We start from the raw sequence: 14,566 nt of genomic DNA on the forward strand, positions 1-14,566 counted from the left end.
GTGATACAACTTATATCAATTACCTTTCATTTGAGACCAAATTTGTCAATATTGAAGCATTTTTGACAAAGTTATTAACATTTGTTAAGCGGACATATATTTTGAGACACCCTGTAGATATAAAAGTAAGAAAACATGTTATAGTGTTGTTCAAAAGCAAATTATAGTTACCTATCCTTTATTTTGATTAAATTAGATTTGGTTAGCAAATAATGTTAATAAACAGTGAATAAATAATGGAAGTCCTGGCTCAACGTTTTCAATGAAAGAAGTCATATATGTCACCTATGAGAAAAATAGATTGATTTCCTGTATCATAAGTAAAAAATATTGCAAAATGCTAAAAAATACTAAAATATCTAGTTTGTGTATTATTATTGATATCATTATTATAACTACTACGGTTTGATCGCAAGGAATGACACTTACCAAGTGTTTTTCGGGTGTCAAAACTACATCTATATACTGGTTAACAATGCAAATGAGGTTGTGATTGAAAATGCTTTAAGTACTGTTCAGAAATAATTTTAAAAAGGAGATGCATGCATTTGTCTGGGTATGAGTAATCTGGTGCAATTATTTTTGCAAGTTTGTTCACAGAAAAACTTTGGAAATAAAGTGATATTCCACTAAGTAGTAATACTTTTGAAATAAAATGATAAAATGATATACCACACAATATGAATACTTTAGGAATAAAGTGATGTATCATATGGCAGTTTTTATGCTTATGTTAGCTCTTGATTGGCGGAAGGTTCTCAGATTTTCGAGTCCCCTTTGGCGTAAAGTAACATAAATTACAGGTTTTTGCGATCGATGATGAAGCAAAAACTTCTAGTATGTAAAACATTTTCACATTATTGTCAACTTTTTGCCATTTTATGATCCAGTCATGACGGAAATTATAATGATTTAAAATAGAACTTGTTTAGATAATCGTTCTTCATGGCGGAAATTACAATGATTTAAAATAGAACTGTTTAGATAATCGTTCATTTATTATTTGTTCGCCCCAGTAGCTTATGTTGGAAAATAAGTCACTTTGTATATTAATACTTTAGAAATAAAGTCAGTTGTTACTCGGTATTAATACTTTAGAAATAATATGATATGTAACTAAGTATTAATACTTTTGAAATCATATAATAAATCAGTAAGTATTTATAATGCAGTGGATGCATTGCTGTCTGGAAAAAAAGGGTCGCGCACATGTATGAACACGTGTCATAGTCGCAGGATGGATGTACGCGTATCTACTATTATACCTGCAATATTTTCTTGTGCATCCCTTTAACAGTGAGTTTTTTAAAAAAAAGAGTTGGTCTATTTGGGATACCCTTTGTTAAGGAAATTCGTTTCACATGATAGAAATACTCGAGTCCGAGACAGAAGTATAACCCTGGACTACAGTATTTACTGATTGTTTTTCTCATGTCCTGTATTGTAGGGTACGAGATATATGAATGTATTTTCCATCAAGTGAAATTATTGTTTGAGTGAACAGTCCTATAAATTCTCTATCATCTAAATGTATCCAGGGGTAGATGTAGGAGCTTTCTGAATTTCAAAAAGACATCTTTAAAGCCCTGTCCATAAAAAAAAACGTTTTTAAAAATCTATATTTTACACACAAAAAATCGCACGGGAATAATCTTTTTACGTAATTCATTGAATTGTAGTTATTTCACATCTGGATTACTTCAATGTCATACTGTATTGTGTAGCTTAAGGTGCAATGTATTCAAAACATGTATTCACACCTTGTCCTTAACAGGAGGAAATTTGACAGTTCCAAACAAGCATTGTATGACTTACATTAGTTGCCGGTGAAAGTAAGAATTGAGTTTAAGATACGTTCTTTCATGTATAGCTGCCACATTGGCAGAGCACATACGTATTTAACAAAATTGCTTACAGAATATGTTCCGAGTAGACAAGGTTTGAGGTCGTCAGAAAATCCTGAATGACGTTATGTTGTTACATACAACAAGCGCAAACATTTAATGATAGAAGTTTCTGTACTACAGGTCCAAAACTGTGGAATGAACTGCCGTTAGAATTACGCAAATGTAAATCACTTTATACATTCAAAAAAGTCTTAAGACATTGTATTTTAGAGACTTCATGGCACTGTTTTAATTTGTTTTCATGATTGTTTTATATGCGATAACAGCAGGTGTTAGTTTTAACATTTTTCATCATTTATATTTCTAAGATTTTTTTTAAATTAAATGTACAGCGCCATTGAAAATGTGTATAGAAATATGCGTTTAATCAAATTAATCAGTTTCAGTTTCAGTTACACTGGAAAAATAAAATAAGAAAACTTATTACCCCTCTTCGAACCTCTTTCGAATTTTCATCAAAAAAAGCAGAAAGGGCGGGAAAAAACTTAATAAGGAATGGCCTGGTCAAACAGAAGCAGGAGTCGATCGTGATACAAAGTAAATAATTACCAATTATTGTGATGAATCAGCACTGTAAAAATGTACAACATTTTGATTTTGCTGTGGTCATTTAGGTGTACCGCAGTGACCGTCTGATTTCCTTGTCTCGATTTTGACAATTCAATAGGTTGTAAACATATGGACTAATGTGTTAACATAATTATGGCCATGTATAATATTAAGTATTAACGAATCATAATGAGACAGTGCCCGTAAAGATAGAACCATTGGCTCAAAGGTATCTATTAAGGTAGTGGGTCGCCAAATTACGTATACTCTCCATGCCATTTCATCTATATGTCCGCGGTAAGCTATATTTACGTGCGAAGAATGCCAAATTGCCTATCGAAAGTCCACCAAAGTGCTGAAAATTTTTTCTCGTAAATTTCCTCTGTAAATAGTAGTTTAATATACAGAGCGTCGGTCTACGGATCGCGGGGTCGTGAGTTCGATCCCCGGCGGGCGGGGCGTATTTTCTCCGTGACGATTTGATAAAAGACATTGTGTCTGAAATCATTCGTCTTCCACCTCTGATTCATGTGGGGAAGTTCGCAGTTACTTGCGGGGAACAGGTTTGTACTGGTACAGAATCCAGGAACACTGGTTAGGTTAACTGCTCGCCGTTACATAACTGAAATACTGTTGAAAAACGGCGTAAACCCCAAAACAAAAACAAAAAACAATTTATGATGTAAAATGTTTTCTTGCTGCTGGCTATTTTGATTTGCATTATTTTCGAAAAGGGGGTCGGTGATTTTTACAAATACATCTAACAAAATTTCTATTCGAACAGTTTCAATTTGAAAATAATTTGTTAGTTCAGATGCATTTATAATAAACGTGTAGTATTAGAGAGGTTCTTGAAGGCTAAGATCATAATTGAGCCCCACCATGAAAAAACCAACATAGTGCATTTGCGACGAGCATGGATCTAGACCAGCCTGCGCATCCGTGCAGCCTGATCAGGATCCATGCTGTTCGCTAACGGTTTCTCTAATTGCGATAGGCTTTGAAAGCGAACAGCATGGATCCTGACTAGACTGCGCGTTTACAGAATATAAGCCCGTAGCAAGTGCGGTAGATTATTCAATCACAGATGTAAATAGCTTTAATTCAATATTCAATATGAGTGTTCTTGATTTATCAGAGTTTTCGGACCACTGTCCTGTTGCTTTTACAATGAATTGTATATTTAATCTGAATACGGATGATAACCATGCTTATGATAAAATATTATGGGATACATCGAATACTGAACATTTTTTAGACATGTTACATTCTAAAAAACAATTATTTGATGATATAACAAATCATCTATCTACAGGAGATATAGACATAAATAAATGTATAGATAATTTTTCTAAGCTTGTGTACGACACTTCATTTACATGTTTTGGCAAAACTTTTATAAATACATCAAAACGTAAGAAGAAGAAATCGCTGTGGTTCAATGATGAATGTCGCAAAAGTAAATCAATTTTTATGGAATCAAAACGTAAATTTCTGTCTTGCAAATCTGATGAAAATAAATTAGATTTTTTGTTGAAAAGGGCAAATTATGCTAAAATCAAAAGACGTGCAAGGTGGAATTTTCAAAACAAAGAGAAGAGCAAGTTGTCTAAATTATGTAAATCATCTCCACGTAAGTTTTGGAAATATTTAAATAAATCTAAAAAGTCAAACACTGTAAATTCTGATTTGGATATTCTGAGCTTTGTTAAGCATTTTTCTGATGTTTTTAATAATGAAGAAGATCTGTCGGGTAATTATAGCCATGATGACGTAGACAATACGATTAACATTGAACAACTGGATACAAAAATTACTATAGAAGAAGTACAAAGAACTATTTCTAAATTAAAGCGCTATAAAAGTTGTGATTTTGACAACAATGTTGCAGATTTTTTCATTGTCTCAAACACATTCATATCTCAATATCTTTGTCTAATCTTTAATCATATATTTGATTCTTGTGTGTATCCTGAAGCTTGGACAAAAGGTGTTATTGTACCTATATACAAAAAGGGAGATAAAAATGATCCTTCCAATTATCGGGGAATTACACTTGTTAATATAATGGGTAAAATATTTTCATTGCTTTTAAGAAACCGTATAAATAAATGGTGTGAATCGGAGCATATTATAACTGATTCTCAATTTGGTTTTCGTGATAACCGTTCTACGACTGACGCTATATTTCTATTACATACAGTTATTCAAAAAGTATTAGCCAATAAATCGAAACTTTTCTGCACGTTTATTGACTACCAGAGGGCTTTTGACACCGTCAATCATGATGCATTGTGGAATAAGTTAATTCAAACGAGAGTAAGCTGTAAAATGATCAACATGATCAAGTCTATTTATAATAAAGTCCAGTCTTGTGTTAAGCTATCAAATAGTATGCCCCTTTCGGATTTTTTCGATGTTACTATTGGATTGAAACAAGGGGAACCACTCTCACCTCTTTTATTTATTCTTTTCATAAATGACATTGTAGATAATATAGATTTTATTCTTTTAACCGATAAAGATCTAGATCTATTATCTATGTATCTAATACTTTTTGCAGACGACATTGTCCTGTTCACTACTGATCCTGTAAGCCTTCAGGCGCAAATTGATTGTATATATCAGTATTCCATAAAATGGGGTTTAAACATTAATATCAACAAAACAAAAGTTTGTATTTTCGAAAAACGCAAACAGTTCCACCATGGTAACTTTTTTATCAATGGAGAACAAATAGAAATTGTTGATAGTTTCACATATCTTGGTGTTAGATTTTCGTATACTGGGAATTTGAATCATGCAATAAAAAGTCTTCATGATCAAGCATTAAGAGCTTACCATAACTTAATGATATTATTTGATAAAGTACTTCTAGATGTAAAAACAAAACTCCGTTTATTTGATACAATGATTGTGCCAATTCTGTTATGCGGCTCCGAAGTTTGGGGTGTATACAACCCAAAAGATGTTGATAAATTACATTTAAGATTTTGTAAGTATGTTTTAGGAGTTAAATCTCAAACTCCAAATGCTGCCGTATTTGGAGAATTGGGAAGATTTCCTCTATCTATCATCTGCAAGCAACGTTCTATTAAGTTCTGGTTAAAAATAATGAAGAACGTTGATTCCCCACTCCACAGTATGTATTACGACCTTTTGAATAATGTAAACAATTCATGCTGGTCAACTCGTATTCATTCAATTATTGATCATTTGGGTTTTACAAATATTAGAAATAACTTCGACGAAAACTTTAATTATTTACCCATGTTTATAAACAGATTACAAGATCAATATATTCAAGACTGGTCTGCCTCAATTAATACTATGCATAAACTCGAATATTACTGCAAATATAAGAAAACATTTTGTTTTGAAAATTATATAGAAATTATACCAAACGATAATTTAAGAAAGTGTTTGACGTCCTTAAGATTATCCTCTCATAAATTAGAAATTGAAGTAGGAAGATATACTGGTGTGGATAGAAATGAAAGAGTATGCAAATTATGTACCCAAAATGTAACCGAATCGGAGTATCATTTTCTATTGTGTTGTGACAAATATAGAGATATTAGACATAAATATCTGGGCAATGTTTCTTGGTCCTCTTTAAATAAATTTGTTTCTGTTTTGTCAGTTATGAGAAAGAAACATCTCTTAAACCTGTGTAAATTCATAAAAGAAGCTATGCTTCAACGCAACAATACCCTGTCAGATATTACTGTTTCCTAGTAAAGTTTTTGTTATTTATGTGTACATGTATAATTATGTTGTTATGATTTTGTAAAGTTGTGTCTTTGCCATATTTCTATTACAATGTAAATGGCCAAAGGCAAGTATTTTGATTATGATTACTTAAAGTTTGTTAATCATTAACTGATTATAATGTTTTTATTATAAATCTCTGTAACTGTTCAGTTTAAAATTAATCATTAATTGTAAGATGACCGATTAGAAATTTTGCTCAGTGTCAGTCTGTATACAAATTTAAAAATGTTATAATTTTAGAAAAAAAAGCTATTATACATGTATGATTTTTCAAGGTTAGATGTCAGTCCTGCAGTATATTTGCGGCCTGGTTTCCTGTTGAATAAAGCACATGAAATAAGTACATTTCTAAGGAAGTAGCCAAGAAAATGATACTTTACTGAGGAAAAAAATATCTAACAGAATTTCAGATTTATACGTTTGAAATAACTATGAACTTATTGATGCTGAATGTAATTTAGACTGTTTGAAGTTTTGTGTATAATGAAAATTAATTTGGTAAATATAATATAACAAAGAAAAATATTGTTTTGAGATTGTGGAAGAGTCCAATAGATTATTAATCACTTGTGCGAATTTGTATGCCTTAATGCATTTTAGCCGAAGCTTCAAATTTACGACTTAGCACCTTTGCTTCAAAACATCCCTTTTCGGAAATTCAGCTTTTCCTAAAGTTAATCTAAACATATCCTTATGCCAGAAGAAAAAACTATCGACGACATACTTTTCCCTGTTTCATTTGCATCAAAGTGTATTGTATCTCTGTAAATGATTACATTTCTTTGCATTTATCATTTGAATTACGTAACAACTTTTAAGAAGTAGATGCTAATGGAATGCCTACGATAATGTATGGCCACATTTGTTAATTGCACAATTAGTAACTTCCTTTATATCTTAAATATGGGTAAGCATCTACTACTTAACTTTAATATTATTTACATAATTTATCAGTATGAATAAAAATGACATCATTAAAAATAATATATTTAGATTTATTATTTTATCAAAGTCTCATTCATATTATTCATACAGATTAAAGTACATAGCACATACATCTTTATACAGACTGCAGTTCAAAAGCACATAGCTTTCTTTTTCAAAAGTATTTTTACTATCTAGCATACAAGAAAGACACACTTACGTCCTCTTATATGTTTCTGTTTCAATTCTAAGTGGAGCTACTTCACGTCTAAATTTACAAAGTGCTATGGCATTTTAGCATAATCAATGTGCACAATACTTTTCAACATTATACTGTTGCTTTAAGGTACAGTAAGTCCTAAGTTTGTTTCCAGCTGTACCAGAAGTACCTCGGGGAGAGTTTATACCACTCAACCAATCTCGTTTAGATTTAGTTCAATGTTATTCTTTGACGCGAGTACTGATACAAGTTATATTTATCAAGATGTTTGAACACATAGTGAAACCATTTCTTACTTCTCAGATAATAAATATAATACTGTGAAATCATTAATATTCGTGGGGGATTAATATTCGTGGATTTCGTGGTGGAGTGAATCCACGAAATTTAATCCCAACGAACAAGTTAAATTCCCATTCATTTATGTTGTTGATTTTGTACAGAACTTAATGGCAATTTATGTATATACCCTAAGGAGCTCTTTCGGAGTTTTCCTTAACCTGCATGAATATCTAAAAACTAGAAAAAAATGATATTAAACTTCACGTTGGGGTTTGTTTATTGTTTTGACATTATTTTTAATAATTTATTTATATGTATATTATATGAAAATATGCAATAAAATGACATATGAATAAACCTGAAATATGAAACGCACTTCGATTCATATAATAATAATTCCAAAAGCAACGTAAACGGATCCCATATAGAACAGTACAACTAATACTTAAAGAAAAGTAAGAATTTCGTCAATTTTATGCAAAGTTAAAACTTACCTCTATCGCCATGTTTGATGACAGCGTAACTGGACGCTAAAATCGATATAACGTAACGTGACGTTGACCGCACGTCTGCCGGACGGCTATTATTTATTTGTAATGGTTTGCTTACATATAATTTACATGCGTTTCCTTGTTATCATTAAAAGATAATGTTTGTTCGGTTATTAATTACAAACAAAAACTCTTATTAAATTGATTACTAAAACGAATATCGAGTAGAGATAAACTGATGTAATATCAGATATTCATCAAAAGTACATTGCCAGTGCTATTGTTGATGTAAATATTAATTTCCATAGCTAGATACAATTAAACCATGAAACTTTAGCTTTCTTTTCTAACTTTTTTTTTGCTGTTACCTTACGTGAGAGCGAACTGCTTTTGGTGAGCTTTTAGAATCGTTTGAATATCCGTCGGCCGTCCGTCTGTCGTCCACAATTTCTATAAAGAATGTCTCCGCATAATTCTCCAAGCCGATTTCAACCAAACTTTACAGGAATGTTCTTTGGGTTTTCCCCTTTCAAATTCCCTCGAATATATGCCGCCATGCAGAATTCTGGTTGCAAAGGGAACCAAACGGAAAAAATATTTTAAAATCTTCTCCTCAACAACTGCCAGACTTTGAAATAATGTCAGAGAAATATTTCTTTGGTGGCCCTCTACCTAATCACTCCAATTCATTCTGTTAAAAAAAAACATGGGACCCAGGGGTCAAGGAGATATTTCTTTATATGGCCATATGGATAACTCTCCTCAAACCTCTGATTCGTTAAATATATGACCGACTGGGAGAGGGCTAGTTTTCTTTTATATTAATTCATTGAAAACTTTAAAAATCTACTCGTCATTGGTCCGACATCAAAATAATTTTACAATAACGGTACCCTCTACCAAATGCTTTCAAACACGCTCTGGGTTTATTATTATTATTATTATTATTATTATTATTATTATTATTATTAAATAACTGGTGACGAGACTAGTTTTCTCCATATGGCTATATGGAAAATTGTAAAAAAACTGCTGGCCCGAATTTAAAATAATTTCACACGTATGTTCATTGGCTGACACTACCAACTTCTCTCAAACTCCCATCCACATTACCCTAACTCACTCCCCATCCATCCCTATCAAAAAAAAAGTTTTAACTTTTAGTTTATTGTGTTTCTTGATATTTTCTATTACTTTTTGAAGCATCACATTATTTTCCCCTCCCCTGCCCTTATTGCCCGCTAACCCCGCCCCCACCCCCCATCCCCGCATTGCCATCCCCGCAGTTTTTTCTATAACATTTTATTGATATTGTTTCTTACTGCCCTGCACCATCATTCCCATTCAAACGCTAACACACACCGCACTGCCGCACCCTCACGCCACACACGTAGATGCATATAATGACACTACCCTAGCCGCCCCCGCCCCTTAATTTCATAGAAACGTTAAAAACAATCCTGTCTGTAAACACTGGCTCCATTGCAAAATAGTTGCGGATATTTTCCTTGCGTGACCCTCTACCAAAAACTGCTTAAGCAAGCTACAAACCTCAGGTGAGCGATCAAGGGCCATCAAGACCCTCTCGTTTTGATAATGTTTTTGTATTTTTTGCAGCTTTTTTCAAAAGGGATATCCTGGTGCAATTTTAAACGGTCTAATGTGATCGAGCACTTAATGTAAGCCCCATCAGGCTTTAATGTAAAAATAATTGTCCAAATGAAAAAAAAAGAGAACAAAGTAATTGCATTTTAATGTAAATCTATAAATCTTATATCATGTTTAAATAAAACAAATATTTCATCCAAATACATATTTTTTTTTACTTTTTTCTTGTACTATAATAAATGTTCATCCTTCTTTGTATATGTTATTGTTTTGTTTCCTTAAAACTCATTATCCACATGTATATATATAGTAAAGCTACTCGCCCACAGTTTGGTTGAAATTTTTCAACATTTTTGTTTCCATCCTGTTTTTGCATAGAATGTACATGTATAAATACTATGACACTGAAAAAATTAAAGTGGGTGAAAATAAAAGTTAGATACTGGTAAAAATGAAAGAAGAATGTAAATTTTCTGCATTATTTCAAAAGAATTGCAACGGTTTACTACTTTCTGCACAATATTTTTGGTTATTTATAAGAATATCTTACAAAAATTTTATGTTGATAAGTTTGTACCACTAGTCGCTTTCAGACTACTATCTTTTATGGATTTTTGAGAGAAATTATCTTTTGCCTAAAATATTCGGGTTGGTCCCTTTAATAGCAAAGTTTTGGACGTGGCAATCCTGGGACAGCTTCATATTTGGTCTTATGTAGTTCAAAAAGCTGATACAAAAGTAAAGTATTATTTTGTCTATTCCATACAGTAAAAGTACAATTATTTATATGATTCCAAAATGGCAATTCTGACTAATTTGAAAATACCGATATATGAGCCGCGCCATGAGAAAACCAACATAATGGCTTTGCGACCAGCATGGATCCAGACCAGCCTGCGCAGATGCGCAGGCTGGTCTGGATCCATGCTGGTCGCAAAGCCACTATGTTGGTTTTCTCATGGCTCGGCTCATATGATGTTCCTCACCAACATGTGCATATAAATTATCTTTTAAAAACAACTTTGAATGCATAGAACGAAACTAAACAAAATACTAACAGATTCCTGTAAAATTGAGTCTCTTCGTGAGAGGTGTTGAAATGTGCAACAGTCCACAAGCCCCTAGCACCGATTTGGGAGTAATTCTTAGCCTGGGATTCAGTCGTTGATCATTTTTGCTTTTTCACAACATATGCGCTATTTCATATGTATGTGCAAGTCACTGTTACTGGTCGTTTAGTTTCTGATAATATCAACGTGTTTTCCGAACAGAAGCACATGAAAAACCGACAGACTGGAACCCAGGCTAAAACAATTCATACGACAACGATTTACCAGATCAAATAGGTGCCATAAAAACGCGTCTTTTCCATTATAAACTGCTTCAAATTCACTCATCATGCAACACTTTGTTGAAATGTTGTCTTCGAGTGTTAATTTTTTTAATCGTAAATGATGCTGTTCTGAAAGCGAGGTTCCGTGGTTTCGGGTCATTTCGTCGTTCTTTAAATTACACCCGTAATTTTCGGGTGAATTCATACTAGGTGGTGCTTTAGTCGAAAACTGTCTTTCCCCTGGCACAGAAGCACATGAAAAATAGATGGAACTGGACTTCAACCCGGGCTAAGTAATTCTATTACATGCAGATAAATCGAATGGATCCCATTATCTTAAGGACAATACAATATAACAACACTGAGTTTAAGTACAGAGAGACTGATAAAATCTATAGAAAAATACCCTTTGTCTCTGCATTCTGTTCAATTTTCAGTTGCCCTTTGGTCGAATAGACAGATTGACCAAATCTGATATTCAAAAGTCAGAGATCTGGCTTTTAGAAGCAATAAAATGTTTGTTGTTTGTTTTTATATTTTATGTGTTATTCGTTTAAGGCGCTAGAAATCCATACCTAACCGATGTAATTAGTTCTTAAAACACCAACAGATATGTCTGACCAATACAATCTTTAAAAAGATCCTTTGGAAGCAATGAAAGCAAACAATATGAATAATAGCAAACTCGGTTTGATTGAGTCTGTTCATGAGAGGCAATGAAATGTGCAACACCTCTCACGGCCCCCTAGCACCAGCTTAAGCGGAACTCTATTAAGACTGTCTTTATCGAATATAACATTATATTAAAGTCAGGTGCCCCCCAAAAATAGGCATACTTAAGCGGACTTTGGGAGCAAGGTTACAATGTCGAGTTACATTCGCACTTAGGCTAGGTAACAAGGAAGTAAGTGCATGCATTGTGGATAGCATTTCCGTCTGAACTGATCCTGGCCATACACATTTATCCTGTTCAAGATGTTCAAAACTAAGTATGGGCTCCCATTGATTGACACTACAACTAAAAGATTAATTTGTAAGAGAGAGAGAGAGAGAGAGAGAGAGAGAGAGAGAGAGAGAGAGAAACTTTTCATAAGGTCTACTATTAAACTAGCCAAGAGGTCAAAACAAAATATGCAAAAAAAATGAGGACGCGTGCCCAGAAGTCTGTTCACAGATGTTTTCGGACAGCAGACGCAGACGATAACGACTCATTCAGGAGAACCATTGAAATTTCTGGCCATTTGTTAACACTACAATAAATGATCCCTGAGGTGTTACCGCACTTCGTGAAATGACATCTTTCATTATGAAATTAAGGACTATGCAAATGTCCTTCACAAAAATCAGTCTCAGAACGTGTTCACCTCTGAACCCAATGACGTCCTGCCTTCTCAATGCCTAAATCCTTATTTAAATAAACACATAATAATTACAGTGTGGAGAAGCTACTAGGTAAGCTCAACTTCCAGAACGCTGTCGTTCATGATAATATCAGTACTCGCATGCTGAAAGAATGCCGACCAGCCTTTCCACAATCTACAGTAGGTCAGTAATTAAGAGATGTGTTCCTAAGTATTCTGATGGATTCCAAATATCCTTTCATAGCCGTATAATATTGTTGTGTTTGTCCATGATTACCTATACTGCAACATAGGACAAAGAGCTGCTATAAAGTATGTTGCGAAGAACTCAAAGTGATGCACTGGGTGATGAGGCATCATGTGCAGTCTTTGCCCCGATATTCTAAGAGTTCCTCGGTGCTCAGTTCCTCGTCCTGCCCTTTTAATTGAATGACGTTTAAGATATCATAAGATCCTCTGTGCAACTCTTTGCAAATCCAATACAAACTCACCTTCATTTTTAAATAGAAATATTTTATTTAATCATTTTAAACACCATAAACTACATGAATCTATAGACATAATACACGTTACAGGCAGTCTCTTCTATGATAAGTAAAATTAGATGTATCGCCTTCATCATCTCCAGTAGTCGCCTCACTCTAAAATAGTATACTGTCGATTTGATCGGATGGGTATAGAGAGATGGGAGCTTTTAGGTCGGGACCAGCAAGACCTACCATGAACCCTTCTTGAATTTTTTCATAGGTGCCAAATTGTTTGGTAGGGAAAACTTTGTGAAAAATAAGTATTTTTGTTAAACTTAAAAGTCTTTCTGTGCTCTTATAGACAAATAAACGTATTAGCCAATTTGTAACAGGAGTGACAGGTTTGTAAACAGACTGGAAATAAACAACCCTAAATTTAACTAAAGAACAATTTGGCTTTCAGTCGTTTAATTATATGAAGATTGTTTGTGGTCAGTGGATGGTCCCTAATGTTTCATAGATCAATATGGGTCAAGGATCTATGTCACAGTGGCATTGAAACTGAAAATGGTTTACGCTCAATAACTAAAGAACCCTTTGACGTATTGCCTACAAACTTTATATAGGGTATAATTGCCTGTGGTCAGTACATGTAAGACTCCTATTATTCTATTTCGTAGTGTGTCAAATATCAAGGTCATACTCGGACCACGGAATTAAAACAGTCTCCACTCAGTAAGTAAAGAAGCCTTTGCGTACTTTTTTATATTTTATTGAAATTTTTGCATGTAGCAAGATTTACGTACTGCATGTAGTCAGGAGATGACTCCTTACAAGATACAAGAATCTTTATTTTGAGTCGTTTTTTTTTTCCATATAACTTTAGCATTTTGCTATTTTCCGACTTTAAAACAAGACAATAAAGCATTTAAAAAAAAGAAAACTAGTAACTAAAAGATATTAAGTTAAGATTAGACATGTGCATTTTAAAACATGGTTAAAACAAACATGACTAACAATAAGTAGGATAATAATAATAATGTATGTTAACACATTTAAGACAAGGTAAAGTATAAATAGACTAGCGAGCATACTGACTAGCTGTAGGCCTAACTGAAAGACACAAACTGTAACTGAAAATAAAAATTCAAATAAAAGACTAAAAACCAAGCAGAAATGGGAGCATGCATCTATTAGCTTAATAAAGTCCTTGTAGTTGTCTTCCTGGCGTATATTGTTTGGTAGGGTGTTCAAGACCTGTGTCGCCTCAAACCGAAAGATCTCGTACCGTAGGTAGTGGTTCTTACATTCGGGACTTTAACTGTATTTGTGTACCTACAAGAATATTTGAAGTTTTTAAAGGTTACTAAGTAGTTTTACTAATTTATCTGTATTAGTTTTACTGCAAAAATGCCAAATTACTGGGCAGTAGTTAAAAGTGGATCTAACAAAAGATTTATTATATATATCAGTAATTTGCATTCAAAGTTTAAAAAGTTGCTGAGTCTGAGTATTACATTTAGTTGGTTAGCGGCTTTCTGGCACATTTTTTTCTGGTGGTCGAAATTTAGGCTGTAATCTAAATCAATTCCTAGCAGCTTTACTGATTCTTAACAGATTATTACTTCCAATGGTGATATAGTTGATAAT

The sequence above is a fragment of the Mercenaria mercenaria genome, chromosome 6 (genome assembly GCF_021730395.1).
Source record: "Mercenaria mercenaria strain notata chromosome 6, MADL_Memer_1, whole genome shotgun sequence".
NCBI classification, from domain to species: domain Eukaryota; kingdom Metazoa; phylum Mollusca; class Bivalvia; order Venerida; family Veneridae; genus Mercenaria; species Mercenaria mercenaria.